Here is a 12,194-nt window from a genome sequence, read left to right on the forward strand (position 1 = left end):
GAAAGTCTCACCTAATTCTATGAATTGTTGCTATAAAAGTAGAATTAGCTTTTGTAGTAAAAAGGACTAAAGTAGTTTTGTTGTATCATTCTTATTAATCTCATTAAATAAAAAAGCAAACATTTCACTTTTTTGCCACTCCTTGCCAGCAATGTATCAATTTTTTTTGTTGATTTTTCTTAAATTTAAGATAAACTATAAAGCAGATATCTTCAGTCCTGAAATACTTAGGAAGCACATCACCTTAATCACAAAGAACAACAGTGCAGATTTAAAAAAAAAAACAACAAAAAAACTAATCTGCTGTATCAGAATATGTTGTTTTAGATGAAAAGAAAAGGTGAGTTTCTATATTTCAGGAGGCAGCTCGTTAACAAACATGGGGATTTGAGAGTCAAAGGCCTGGAAAGACAAGCAGAGATGAAGGGTTTAAGAATGAAAGACGAGCACTCAAAGAGTTTGGAGCTGGTAGGATGACTGTCAAAGTCATCTATCCCTGTTTTAAATCCCAGTTTTTTCAGCCTGCTTCCTGTGAATACACACTCTGCCTCCCTTTATGTGATTATATGCATGGGTGTGTGTTTGTGAGCATTTAAGCTGATTTGAGTCTTATCGAGATCCACTGTGGAAACAGACAATGTGCCTTATTTGTTATCTTCTTGTTTGGACGAGGAGATAAGGCGATCAGTGTTTGCAGGAACGCGCGCAGGCATGCGAGCGTGTGCGTATTGTGTGTGTCCGTGCGTAAAGCATAGATAAGCTTAGCGTTGTGCCTTTCAGTTTCAGTGACAGAATCCTAATGCCGATCCCAGTGGTCAACACTCCAGAGACTTTACACCCAGAGCTTTTTCCATTATTCAAAGTTACGACCTGCCTTTTGATGTAGGCTTCCATGGCTTGCAGAAGGATAGCATAGATGATTCTCTAAATTTTGTGTTCTTTCTTTTTACCTCCATTGTGTTCCTTGTAGTCATGTGCAGATTGATACTGAAATATCAATACTTCCAATATCAGACCTGTAAGCTTTATGAAGATCAAAACAAAACATCAATACTTTTAATACTTAAGTTATTTGAGATAATGTATCTTAATAGCTTGTTAGAAAGTAACTTAATTATAGAGATCTTGCCTAAATGAGACAGGATGGATGGGAACTACTTTTTCTTCCACCTTATAAGGATGGTTTTTATTTTACAGTAGGTCTTAATAATTAAACAAGGATTTATTTCAGTAGGGTTATTACTTTGCTATTTTCTTTTTGTTTGCAACACTATTTTCATATATTTTGTATGATTTTCTGCTGTTCTTGAGTAACCTAGCCATAGCAAATGAGGCTGTTACTTCAATGTAATTCTGTGTTTGAAATGAATTCATTACAGTAATGTCTTGTATTTTATGAAGCCAAGATTTAACAGATAAATTAAGTGTTTGCACAAAGTATCGGATCGGTATCGCCGATATCAGCTTCAATTTTACTCAGTATTTGATCGGAAAGGAAATCGGTGCTGTCTCACCACAAACTTCCCTGTTCCTTGCTGTGTTTTTATGCTCGTCTGTCTCCTGGCTGACTGCTACTGCTCTGCTTCCCTTATATTCTAACGTCGATTCTCAAATATGTTCTCTGCCTTTTCATTCCTTGAATTCTTTCAAATTCAAGGAAATTGAAAGATATGTCGTAGATATCTACTGTGATTGAGATATGATCAATATCAACAAAAATACGTCCGGTAGAATTTTGACAACTTCACTCTTAGGAATGCAGACAGAGGAAAGACTTTAGCTTCTCGACTTCTCCATGCCAGCTATGAAAGGTTGGTACATCAGCTGGCAATAACTTATGTAACGTGCAGCAACAGTGTTAGGTTGTCACCGTCATACTTGGACATGCTTCATTTCTCGGAGGTCCAAGGACTCAAAATGGACATATCTGTACGTTACGAAGTCGCTCGGCAGGAAACAGCGTTCGTATTGTACTGTTTTGTATGTGACATAAAGCTGATAATGTTGAGTCAACCAGTCGCGAGGACGCATAGCGTAACTTGCTGTGTTTTCTCCGTTCTGCACCAACAGTTGAGTGGTGGCTGCCTTAGTGGAAGAGGAACCAGGCATGGGGCCCAACATGAACAAATAGGAGTGAAAATGTGAAGTTTGATATTAACGGACAAAGAAATCTTGTTTAAGAAATTTTTACTAACGCGTATCTGACTTCTTGTACTGCAGCATAATTTGTCTCTGAGAAACATCTACCACTAAGCCTTCTCTACATTCTCCATCTTCTTTGTAAGTTTTCAAATAATTAAAAAATATTTGCTATCCTGATATTTAGATAGTTAAATGCAGTTGTACAGCTGAGAAGAGGACCATTACAACCTAAAGAATGTTCAGAGTACTTTAAAGCAGAAGAGCTCAGAAAATGTTGTGGTCTTACTTACATCTTGTTCCAACTATTCCAAACTGTTCCCAGTTCCCATCCTCTGGCTGTGGTGCAGAAGTCTATCTACTGGTGATTTCCCAACCTCCGCATCCTTCTTTTGTTCCGAGTTTCACTCTCCGTACCATTACGTGAACACTGAAACCGGTGCAGATCCAGGAATTCTTTGCTAGTTTTTTGGTACCCGGACAAAGCTTTTACCTGTACAGGCTGCATTCCTGCCCCCCAGCCCCCACCTCCACCTCATTTTGTCTTCCACTCCTCCCATTTTCTGTTTTCCCGACTCCTTCTCGCTACTGCTCTCTCCCTTGTCCAACACAGAATGCCCTCTGTCCAGTTCTCAGGTACACTGTCCGGCGCCACCCTCCCCCACAATCTCAGGTTAACTGAAGGCCACAACTAAACCAGCAGCCCTGATCCTCCAAAGGTTCCGAGTACAAAACTGTGCATCCAAACGGGAAATATGGTTGGAAATAATCTCTGACATTCTGTCACTGTTTTGTATGCAAGACGTTTCATCAGGTGCGGTTATATTCAGGTGAGGCTCAGTATGGTGGAGTCCCAGTCTGTTCTAATGGCTAACTGTCTCCCAGGCCCAGCAAACAAAGAGCCTATTGACTCTGTAACACACAGGAGCTTTCTCTCTTCTCCACAGGCCTCTGCTTTGTGCTTGTCTCCAACACACACACACGCATCTCTAACTTCCTCCATACACACATGAGAAATCAGTCCAACATCACCACTCCACTTGTTCTTAGTTCTACCTGCCAACCACTGCTTCACTTCATCATCCAAATCCTTTACTTGTTCTTTCACAATGCTTTTGCAATTCACATCTGAACTATATTTAACGTATTGAAACATTCTCCGGTTGGTCAACAGGAGCTTTATGGTGTTGAAAGAGTTAGCCGTTTGTGTTGTGTATCTCACCTTCTCCTCACCTTCATCACCTCTTGTGATTTCTACATTCTTGTTGATTTCAATGAGATCTGGTTCAATTTCAAAAGGCTTAATAATGTTACTTATTGTTTTGGCTGGACGGAGCCAGGCAGCTGGACCATTACGTGTCATTTACCCAGAATGCACTGCAGCGCGAACAACATGGTGATGTATGGGTGACAATATTTAAGCTAAATATCCTACAGTATAACTGCTGTATTGTTTTTACATCTAAAATAAATATTTTCCAAATAAAGTCTACTGTTAGATCTACTCATGGATCCTGTTACACTCAGCTCAGAACATGAGGAAGGTAATTAGTTTCTCTCACAAGGATTTAGTGATCCTCATGATAATCTATTTTTCTGTTAAAGACAACTGGCATCTTTGACAAACTCAATCTTCTTCTTATAGGTTATTCTGCTTATAGGAATAAATAACTTATTTCACATTTTTGCGAATGTTTTGGTCCTAAACACTGATTTTCTCCTCCAAACAGAATGAATATTTTTAGGTAACTGTAGTCTTATCTAAAGCAATATATCCTATAAGTGAGGAAGCATTTCAAACTCTAACTCTGTGCCTGTACCTACTTTGCATGTAGATGGTGGTGGAAAAGTGTTCTAGCTCACAGGATTAAATCAGTGAACTAAAACACACAAAGACTCAGTGTTTGTATTTGAAAAGCTTGACATTCTAAATGCAAGAAGAAAAAATCCAACAACATTAAAGTAGGGGCATATGAAAGAATGAGAAAGAAACAGAGTCAGAAAAACGGAGAGAGAGGACACCCTGCCCTAGATATCCGCCTCTAAGCTGCTCTCTATGCAGACATGGCAATGGGACGCATGAGGCGAGCGCTGGAGTGGAGATGAGAGGAAAACACAAAGATGGTCAGACGGAAAAATGTGTAAGGGACAGAAAGTCAGGCCAGAGGAAGGATTAGTGATCAAAGAAAGCCTGCAGCCATCCTGAAAGCCTACTGAACTCTCTCTCACACACACAAGCACGTCTTTCTATCTTCACGAGGACTTTGGATTGACTTCCATTCATTTTTTATTCATTTCTACAGCCCAACCCTGACTTTTACCCTACACCTAATAATTAACAGTACATGCCTAACACTAAACCTGACCTAAACTTAATTCACACCTTACCTCTAGTACATAACCTTAACTAGTATATCTGAACTTAACCAACATCTAATTCACACCCTAAACAAGGGGGTCTACCAAGCACCGGGCTTTGGTCCATATGAGGCCCATTGGTCTTTATAAGGTTAGTAAATATACCAGATAAGGTCCTTGATAGGATAGCTGAACAAAAACACAGACACACACACACAACTAAAAATTTATATCAGTCCTTATTACGTCACTTAATCATATCCGGTTACCATTAATGTGTCAACCCTAACCTAAACTTCAACCATAACCCAGGCCTAAACCCAGTTATCTATTACCTTGGCCCACAGTGTAACCAAGAACAAAATAATTAGGATTTCCATTAAATCTCGAAAGTTACCCTTTCATCCATCCATTATCTCTTATAATATAATAATGGATTCATAATCCAGAATCAGGTTGTGTGAGAAGCATCCCAAGCAGGGAGACCCAGACTTCTCTCTCCGTGGCCACTTTGGCCCACTCTCCAGGGAGAATCCCAAGGAGTTCTCAAGCCAGCCCAAAAACATAGTCCCTCCATGTCCTAACCCAGACCAAGAGGTTTTCCTGTGGGTCTTCTTCTGGTGCGATGTACCTGGAACACCTCACCAGGGAGGCGTCCATCCTAACCAGATCCCTGAGCCATGCTCCACTAGCTCCTCTCGACGTGAAGAAGCAGCGGCTCTACTGTGAGTCCCCCCTGGATGACCAAGCTTGTTACTTTGTCCTTAAAGGAGAGCCCAAACACCCTGTGGAGGAAACTTATTTTGACATACTGTATCCACAATCTTGTTTTTTGGTCACTACCTGAAATTTGTGACAATAGGTGAGGATAGGAACATAGATTGACCAGTAAATTCAGAGTTACACCTTCACCACGACAAACTGGTACAGCGTTGCTGCATCATTGCAGATGCAGCAACAATCCACCTATTGCTTTCCCTTTCCATTTTTCCTTTCTTTGTGAAGACATTCCTAAGATACGTAACCCCTCGTCCCTGACCAGTAGCATCAGGGACGAGGTTCTCTCCTCTCACAGACTCACTACTTTTGGGATGGGCTAAAGGTTCAGGTGCTATGTAGGACGGCCAGTTGCTGAAGGTCTGCAGATTCAGAGCATCATATTCAAAGTTTTTATAGGACTAGTTCTTTGCCCTCCCTATTCTTAGGTTTGGTGAGAACAGCCACATTCATTTGCATTACCAATGTTTTGGAGACTAATCGGGAGAAACACAAATATGTGTGTAGCTTCTTGCTGGTTCTGGTACTTGAAACCAGAACCATCTTGCTGGTTCTGGGTTCAAGTCCTGCCCTGGGGTCTTTCTGCATGAAGTTCGGATGTTCTCCCTGTGTATGTGTGGGTTTTCTCTAGGTAGCTAGACTTCCTCCCACATTCCAAACACCTGATTGTTAGGATGTCTGTCCTTAGGTGTCCAGGGTTGTTTGTCGTGTGTGTCTCTGTAGCTACATTTCCATTAACCGTGACATTGTGCAAATTAGAAGTATGAAAGTAAATTCACCTAATGCAAACGCACCAATTTTTGAAAAGGAAAACAAAACAAAACAAAACAAAACTTGGCCGTATGGAAATTATCATGTTTGGCAAAACTGCAATGGAAGCACCTTGTTTCACATCATACAAGTCATGTGATCAACAGTCAACTGTTACTACTGGTGGAAAAGACAAAGAAGACGACAGGAAATGGGAGGAGGATGTTGGTGTGGTGTGTTTTCAAATATGAACTACGTTATTCACATGTGATTTTAATTGCATTCCTTATTTAATAGAAACGGCTCAATTGTGTTTTTTTCAATGTTAATACAATCTTGACACGCAATAGATAATGGATGATTACCGAGCTGCTACTCAAACTCGTGCCAGTTTAACTTTGTTTTGTACAACTTCAGTTGCCTTTTCTCTTGAGATGATGCCAAGAAAAACACAAATCATGCGTCTACCTTTCCACCCTGCAGGAAATTCAGAGGCAGATGCTAAACATGTGAAAAGCTTTTAATTCCTCCTCAACCTCTGCCTTCTTCACTTTGACGAGCTGCTGATGAGGAGATAAAAACAACAGGCCGGAGATACCAATTAGGCCATCAAATGGCAGCAGCAACAATCTGCAGCACTCCTCCACTTCCCAGAGGAGTGCTGCTGGGGGGAAAAAAAACAAAAGAAGAAACGGCAATGGCGGAAGGAAGGGAAGGGAAAGATCGGGCTGTGAGGAGGAGGAGGAGCAGAAGAAGAAGAAAACTTTGTAGGAGCTCAGATCTAATCAGGGAATCCTCCCTCTCAATATCACAGCATGCAGCGGCACAAGGTAACATAGAAACACACTCCCAGAAACACACAAACACCCTCCCTGTCAGCAGCTTGACCTCCACCGGCTGATCTCGCTCCTTGGTATTCCATCGCCCTCCCACCGGCTGACCTGATTGGCTAATGACGGCTCATTTATCTTGATGCAGCACCTGCGGTGTCGAAAAAGTGCGTGTGTGTGTGCTAGATAAAGTGTGCTTCCAAATGTCTCCATGTGTGCACATGAAGCTCGGCTAAGAACGTTGTTGCTTCTCCTGGGAATGCTGAACACAAGAAGCTAGAGGATGGAATCAGAGGGGAGGAGGTGATGTGTAAGAACGGAGAGGCAATGATAAATTAGGAAATGGGGGTAGATGGAAGAAAAAAAACAGGAGAAGAGGATATGAGTACAAAAATAGGAGGGGGAAGATGACAAAAGGAGCCGGAAGAAAGAAGAATAAAAAGATAAAGGAGAATAGCATGGGGAAGAGTGATGAAATAAAACAAAAAAAAAAATCCAATAGAAGAGAAAGGAGAGGAAGAAACAAACAACCACAGCCATGACTGGAGGAAGAGGGGGGTCAGAACGATTGGAAGTTTGGAAGCAGGATTGATGCCTGTTTTATTCACTCACAACTAATGCTTCTTTAATTATCGCAGCTGAAATCATCAGTCAAGTAGGATGACTGTGTGTGTGTGTGTGTGTGTGTGTGTGTGTGTGTGTGTGTGTGTGTGNGTGTGTGAGAGAAACCATCAATTATCTAGTAGGGAGACATAAGGGAGGCTGGCCAAAGTGAGAAGCCAACAATTCTGTGCATCTACATGGAAAACAATCCCATCATTTATAAGTTTATCAGGTTGAAGTTCTGTTTGAACCTGATTACTATGGATGGAAACAGGGAGGATCCAAAATACCAACAATGTTTGTACCGAATCGATATCAGAATCAGATCGATACTGGCGTGGTAAGATCAATACTTTAGTTTCAGATTCCATCTTGAAATTTCACCTCAACTCTACTTATAAAAAGATTTTGTTTTTACTTGTTCCCAAATGAGATATATACATATATATATATATATATATATATATATATATATATATTTTTTTTTTTTTTTTTTTTTTTTTTTTTTACTTTATTTAGGAAAAAAATACACAAAATTTGCTTTGTTTTATATAATTCATGTTAATGTGTTATTAAAGTATTTTGTAGACCCCTATAAACTTGGTCCAAATTCTGTCCTAGATTTCAACAAAATAATTCAAAGAAAAAGGTCAAAAGTTTGATTTTATATCAGACTTAAATAAAAAGTTTCAGTACTGGTATTGGTAGGCGCTGAACCAAACTATAAAGTATCGCACACTGATTACCTCTCCAGTGTGCTGACCAGAATGATCAGTTCTTATTTGACATTACCAAACCATTCTTACCATGCTGGAGGACAACAATGGGCCGATAACCAGACATAGCTACAGCAACCCTAGTGCTGTTGCTATGGCACTGATTGTTGGCCAAGCAGTCTGAGGCTATTTGTAATGTACACACCTGCTTCTGGGCAGGCAAAAGACAAGCATAAGCTCAAATATGTTAATACTGTTTTATAAAAGCAATAGCATTTTGTTCAGTGGGTCCTTCTTTAAGTTCACATTCACAGAGTCTGGCTCATTTTCATGCAGAATTATGATGCATGTCACATCAATGACGTAAAAGTCAGATAAAAAACGACCTGACCGTTCAGACGACAGACGCTTTGAAAACTATCACATATATATCCAAATTAGTACCACATACGGAAGTGGCCCAGATCGGATGCTTTGAGGGGATGAATGATCGGAATTGGGTCGTTCAGACTGCAGTGAAAAAGTCGCTTTTGGGCAAGAAAACAAAAATCAGGTTTGAGTTTCATTTGCCTGCTTTGTGAACGTAATCTTAGTTTTTGACATAAGCGCTCCAGGGTTTAACTCCCACCATTAATCTCTTCCTATTTCCTGTACATAAGCTCCACTGATGACAAAAAACGTGAAGGAAAAACTCGACTGTTCAACTGTAGTAGCTCACTTAATGAATGAAATGTCATGGTTTGGGCTAACTTTGCTCTGTGCCATTTGGTACAGATCCAAACAATGAATGAATTTCCACTCTTATTTTATTTTCTACTTTCTGTTTGTAGTAGAACACTTTGTTCTCTGGGGACGCAAACACAAAAGATACTATTAGGATCTGCAGAAGATATCAAAGCCAAGGAGGACAGAACAGACTATGTTACAAAAACATATAATATCTTTCTGATGGTAAGCATTGGCTGCTATGAAATTCTCATGATGCAATAATGAGTAAAAACAAACTAAGAAACTAAGAAGCTCGAAGAAAATGATCGGCTCAGCCAAGGCGGCATATGTAGAGGTTGGTCCAGAATTATTCTTACACTTGGCAGATTTTGATTTACATATATTTTTATTGAATCAAGAGTTTTGTTTCTGATTAAAGCATTGTCACCCTGTACTTCATACAGCAGTATAAAACACTCAAACACTTTGTATGGTGTCTAATTAAAGTAAGTGTAGACACAAGGAATAATATTATGGACCATTTTAGAGGATTTGAAACCTTGGTGTACTGTCAATCCAGTCTATGCCTCCCTTGTAGTAGAGCTAAACAATAAATCCATAACAATGTATATAGCCATAGACGCATGATCAATATCAATAGATATGTCTGATAGAATATTCGCTGAACTCCAATCCAGAACTACACAGGATTCTGGGGGACGCAGGCAGAGGAAAGACTTTAGCCATTTAACCTCTCACGGCAAAACTGGTGGCATCAACTGACTCAACTCGCTCTTTGGTTACCTAGCAACAAGTCGTTGAGTAACTTGCCCAGCAGCAGTTTCAGATTTCATCATCTTGCCTCATAACTGCTTAAAAATGTAACAGCGTGGATAAAATGAGAAAGCTTCAGATATTTAAAATAAAAAAAACCTAATCCATAATTATCAATATCGACTGATATGAAACATGTGGTATCGTGGTTTGTTTTTCAGCCATATCGGCCAGGTCTAACGAATGATGCGCTGCATTTGATTTCACATGTGGATTTTGACTTTCTAATCAAAAATATAGCAAGAATATCCAATATATTTGGACTTCTGCCAAAACAAAAAATACAACAAAATTTTGAGTAGCCTAACCTCAGCATCTAAAAAATTGCCAATACAAGCTTCTTATAATGCTTCTCTCAGTCTGTAAAATAGAAAACCATGACACAGTTATCCCTATTCTTACTTATAGTCCTTTATTGTCAGTAACAGTTGGCGTTACAACAGTTAGCAAATCCCACCGGTCTTTTTGCAACCAGAACACGTAAAGTCAGATATGACTTCTGATGCAGATCAAATCTTCCAAAACAGAAAGCTGCGACACTGGGTGTTACACGAGTTGCAGTTTGCATTTCTGTCACTAGGTGTGGATATAAGTGCTTTTTTATGTTTGGTCAAGCAAGTTATTAGGTTTAAGGTGAAGGAAAATCTACACGTAAAAGTATGTTTAGCCGACTCAAACTCAATCCTTCCATTGTGTTTTCTAACAAGTCATGAAAAGAAGGTAATTCATTTTGCTCACCTCTTTAAGAGGTACGGTGTCCCATAGACTGTAATCAGTTCACACAAATCCTTAGTGGAACGGCTACTTTGTGCAGCAGCTTCTGCTTCATGCTTTCGGTCGCTGTGCATCGACTGCAATCAGCCCGTACGTTATACTGCATACGTTCTCCTTGCTGCATCCCCTTTCCCTGCTGAGTGCAGGGGAAAGGAGGGCTTGCATACATTATGCCTTCTTTTGTTCTTTGCTGTCAGTTCATTGTCAAACAAAAAGAAAAGGAAAAAATAGAGAGCACAGAGTAAAAACTGGGGTGTAGAGGACAAGTAGGTCTTACTGTGACACCAGCCCTGGTTAGGTAGAAGAGATGGGCTTCACCGACTCCTCTCCTCTCCTCTCCTCTCCTCTCCTCTCCTCTCCTTGTTTGTTCTTATCTTTCATTTTCTGTCTAAACTCAGGTGCTGCTTATCTTATCCCACCCCTACAACTCCCTCCCCATTCCACTTATCTGTCTCTGTCTTGTCACAACTCAGAGTCTGACATATGAACACACACTCACTGCTTCAACCTGGCACCCCCCTCCCATTCTCCTATCATTCTTCATTTTTTTCCCCCCTCTGCCACATCATGTCTTCCCGCCGCCTATCTAGCACTGCCTGAGGCAGCTAGTGGGCTGTGACCTATCCTATCACTGCTCCTGGATCAGGCCTGTCATACGTACATGTGGCAGGTAGACAGACAGGTGGGCAGACAGACGGGGCGGTTGGAAACTTGTCGGCTTCAGATCCGTATCTCAACTCCAGCCTGAGATTCTTAATCCGTCCGCGGGAGGTGAAACGGAGCGATCCATACGGCTTAAGCCGCCTGGAATCTTTTACAAAGTTTGACTGTTCAGAAGCGATTTATCGGTTTCAAGTCATCACAGCTCATCCCATGTTTATTGGCAGTTTGTCTTACAGGTGAAATTCGCTTTAGACATTAAGGATGTCCTTTTCTGTCCTGTGGGAATTCGTGCCTGCAGGATTTGGCGAGCTTTGCTGATTGGTTTTTCCACCTTCTGTTTAATTCCGATGCATTAAAGCAATCTTTTAAACTTTTCACTTTGTTATTTTCATTCCCTTATATGTTGAGTGCAGTAGCTGCTGGCAGCAGCAGGAGAGAGGGAGGATAGCAAGGCTGCATGTGCCGAACGCTTCGTCCTGATTTAGAACCAGATCTATTTCTGTTCGCCCTGCAACCCCGCCGGGAAATTTTCAAATCTGCCACGGACAAGCGTGTGTGTGTGTGTGTGTGTCGGGGGGGATGGATGGGGTAGTGAAAAAGAGAGCAACAAAGATAGGGGTTGAAAGAAGCGAAGAGAGATCGTTTAATGTATAAATCATTTCTGTGAAAATTCGTAATTAGCACGCAAGAGCCGGCCTAAGAACTGGAATTCCAATTAAGTCCCTGAAGTGAAATGTGTTAGAGTCAGGACGGACGGGGGGTTGGAGACGGAATAAAGAGATGAGAAAGTGGGGAAAAATCAGGCGGACGCTTCGCTGGCTCCAAGTGGAACGATCTGGTCGGGGAAAAAGATTCAAGCTGTGGTCAGTCATTCTTAACCAGAGCACGTACTAACTGAGCCAGGCTCACCCTGTGGCACCAACTCCAACACACACACACATGCACACACACACACACACACACACACACACACACACACGGAATTGACACCAACAAAATCTTAGCTCCATATCTACTCCAAATGTCACCAGTGCCACCTTTG

General features: G+C 40.9%; 1 long non-coding RNA gene across 1 annotated transcript in view; it reads right to left on the minus strand.

Annotated features, from left to right (window-relative positions):
• LOC103144102 (uncharacterized) overlaps positions 1-12,194 on the minus strand; it is a 32,155-nt gene that overhangs the window by 18,334 nt on the left and 1,627 nt on the right. The window lies entirely within an intron of this gene.

This window comes from Poecilia formosa, unplaced genomic scaffold, assembly GCF_000485575.1.
Source record: "Poecilia formosa unplaced genomic scaffold, Poecilia_formosa-5.1.2 Scaffold121, whole genome shotgun sequence".
Classification (NCBI taxonomy): Eukaryota; Metazoa; Chordata; class Actinopteri; order Cyprinodontiformes; family Poeciliidae; genus Poecilia; species Poecilia formosa.